Here is a 3,597-nt window from a genome sequence, read left to right on the forward strand (position 1 = left end):
TTGTTATCGGCACCCAATGGCTTGAATCCAGATAGCTCTTGAAGATTCAAGAGCCTTCCTATTCCCTATGGAAGGTACTGAATTGGATTGGGGAACTTGTCATCATCAGCAATGCACGGACCCTTGACTTTTGGTTCATTGATCTTACATCTGCTTCATTTGTAAAACTCAGACGCCGAGATCTTGCTAAGGGTCTTTGCCTGCCTTGATCATCAAAGCTGCAAAAACCCTCCTCTCTAGCAATTTTGATGGTCAAATCCCTCACCACATCATGCATCCGGAAACTGTAGACTCTTCCACCATAACCTCTATGCTGCACAACTTGAACTAGGCATCTGCTAATTAGTTCTGATAGATCGTCAAAGGCCAGTTCTATCGTGGTTGATGTGTTTCTGCCCTCGATGAAGCCCTCTCCAACCCACCAATGAACTAGTTGCTCAGCGGCTATCTCAGAGTCCTCCGGATATAGGGAAAAGCACAACTGACATTGCTTCATACGAAAGGGAAGCCCATCATAGCTCAATTGCAAAGAAGCCATGACCGAATTTTCGCTTTCTTTTGTGGTTAATGCATCATGGAAATTGTGACAAATCCTTCTCCAAACTTCATTAGATTGAGCTAAGCCTCCGATGGTCTTAACAGAAAGAGGAAGTCCATGGCATTTCTTCACTATAACTTTCCCAACTTCTTCCAACTCAGGATGCTGTTTTGTTTCCTCATTTGATGAAAATGCAATTTTGCAGAACAATGCGTAGCTTTCTTCTTTGTTGAGAATTCTCGGCTAATGAATCTGTGCTTTGTCAACTCCCATTTCTATCGCTACACTTTCTATTCGTGTTGTGATTATTATGCAACTAATCTATCCCTCCCTCTTGGGTAGCCCAGCACACGTTCTGTCCCTCCACCCTGCGGCACTCCAAACATCATCCATTACAATCAAGTAGTTTTTATTCTCAAGCAATTGCTTAATCTTTGGCAGCATTTGAGCCATATCCAGCCCATTTACATCCTCTCCCAATTGTTTCAACACAGTTTTCATGATCTCTTCTTCATTGACAGTTTGAGAAATAGATACCCAAATCCTCTTCTCAAAGCGATCAACTACTTGTTTACTGTCAAAAATCTTCTGTGATACGGTGGTTTTTCCTAAACCCCCCATTCCAATAATCCCAACTTGGTGCAACATCCTGTTTTCAGGAAGAATCCAGCCTATTATCTTTTCTGTATCTTCGATCAAACCAACTATGGCAGATTCATCATAAACTGGTGATGTCCACCTCTTTCCTACGCTGCCACGGTCATCATGAATGCTTTGTTGTCCAATTGTCTTGAAATAGGCTTTCAAGATCTCGTGCATCTTTTTAATTCTTTCATTGATATCTTTCGACTTCTTTCATGTTCGATATATTATGTATCGACACAAATAGTAGTTGGTAGTCATGTGATTGCAATGCAAGAGTCAATGATAGGTGTCTAAACAAAGAAAAATAGTGCCCATCATAATTGACAAAGGAAGAAAATTGTTTCCCATATCAGCTATAAATAGAGGGTGTCATTGATAGTTGAGTATCACACGAAATAGAGAGAAACACAAAGAGAGCTAGAATGAGAGTTGAGTTAAGTAGATAAGTTTTTCTCCTCCTTGTTTTGTTGTTTGTATTGTTTCTAAGCTTGATTAATACAAACCAGTAGCTCCGTGGAGTAGGCAAGTTGTCAAACCATGTAAATTGATGTGTGTTTAAATGCTTGAATGGCCTAACAACTGGTATCAGAGCTTGTTCTTGAAAAAGAGGGTGTTTGATCCAAACTCAAAAATCAAAGTTCTCAAAACGTGTTTTTGAACATACCATCGTGAAGAGGAAGACAATAGGAATCCACTGGTGAAAACCGACATCCTACATTCCTGCACACGCCTGCACGCTCCTCCACCTGCACTGCCCACGCGCACCAACTCACCTCACGCTCTCCACATGTCTTCCTCGCCCGTTTTCTGCAAACTGAACCGGGTTGAACCGACACGTCAGCAGCCATGCACGCAGGTCTGCACAGTCACTTGACACGTCATCCCTGCCATGTCAGCCAGAAATCCGCGTGGCTCTACCACGTCATAATTGTGGGGCCCGCGTATCTTACGTGAAGGACACGCCAGCATTCTGGGTTTGATCCAGTGTGGCGCAACGACTATTCCTCCTGACACGTGCCTTCATCTGCAGCGTCCAGTGATCCAAAAGTTTGATTGTTTAAATATGAGCCATCCGAAGTCCGATTTAGGTGATCTCAATGTTGTTTCCAACTTTTTTGGCCATTCCGGACACATCTGTAAGGTCAGATTTTGCAGATTCGAATTTGAGAAAGATTAAAAATGGCAGATGAAATAAAGGCTGCGGGAATTGAAAAATTTGATGGAACAGATTTTGAATATTGAAAAATGCAAATTGAAGACTATCTATATGGAAAGAAACTTCATCTTCCTCTGTTTGGGAGCAAACCAGAAAACATGTCAAAAGAAGATTGATAAATTCTTGATAAACAAGTTTTGGGCATTATCCGGCTATCCTTGTCAAGAAGAGTTGCTCATAATGTTACAAAAGAGAAATCCACAGCAAGATTGATGGAAGCCTTGTCTAGGATGTATGAGAAGCCCTCAGCAAATAACAAAGTGCACTTGATGAAGAAGTTGTTCAACCTGAAGATGACAGAAAGCATCTATGTTACACAACATCTCAATAATTTCAACACCATCACAAATCAATTGTCATCTGTTGAGATTGAGTTTAATGATAAGATCCGTGCACTTATTTTGCTAGCTTCACTTCCAAGCAATTGGGAAGGTATGAGAACAGCCGTAAGCAACTCAGCCGGAAAATCCAAATTGAAATATGATGACATCCGAGACCTGATTTTAGCTGAAGAAGTACGTAGGAAAGACTCGGGTGAAAGCTCAAGTTCAAGTTTAGCTCTCAACATCAACACTCGAGGAAGGAGACAGGACAAAGGCAGATCAAAATCCAGGTACAGAAGTAAAAGCAAGTTTGGACCCAGAAAGCAGGTTGAATATTAGAATTGTGGCAAACCTGGTCATTTTATGAGGAGTTGCACAAAATCGAAAAAACCTGAAGTTGATTTTGCAAACGCCACTACAGACAAGGTACAAGATGCTTTGATTCTTGCTGTACATAGTCCTATTGATGATTGGGTTCTTGATTTTGGTGCTTCATTTCACTATACTCCACATCATGAAATGATGCAAAACTATATTGCTGGAGATCACGGTGCATTCTATCTAGCTGATGGACAACCATTGGATATTGTGGTATAGGAGATGCGCAAATCAAGACAATGAATGGATCTATATGGAACTTGCAAAATGTAAGGCATGTTCCTGGACTAAAGAAGAAGCTGATCTCGGTCGGACAACTTGATGATAGTGGTCATTCAATGTTTTTTTCTGGACGAATGTGGAAGGTATCAAATGGAGCAATGGTTTTGGCTCGTGGAAAGAAAACTGGCACCCTGTATATGACCACAAGATCAGCAGATATAATTGTCTCTACTGAAGCAGAAAATCAGGCACAGCTATGGCATTGTAGACTCGGC

The 3,597-nt window shown here is 41.3% G+C and overlaps 1 pseudogene; it reads right to left on the bottom strand.

Moving 5' to 3' along the window:
* Positions 1–58: 58 nt before the first annotated feature.
* LOC105120220 (disease resistance RPP13-like protein 4) lies at positions 59–1,441 on the bottom strand (annotated as a pseudogene).
* Positions 1,442–3,597: the final 2,156 nt, after the last annotated feature.

Source organism: Populus euphratica, unplaced genomic scaffold (assembly GCF_000495115.2).
Source record: "Populus euphratica unplaced genomic scaffold, PopEup_1.0 scaffold5628.1, whole genome shotgun sequence".
NCBI classification, from domain to species: domain Eukaryota; kingdom Viridiplantae; phylum Streptophyta; class Magnoliopsida; order Malpighiales; family Salicaceae; genus Populus; species Populus euphratica.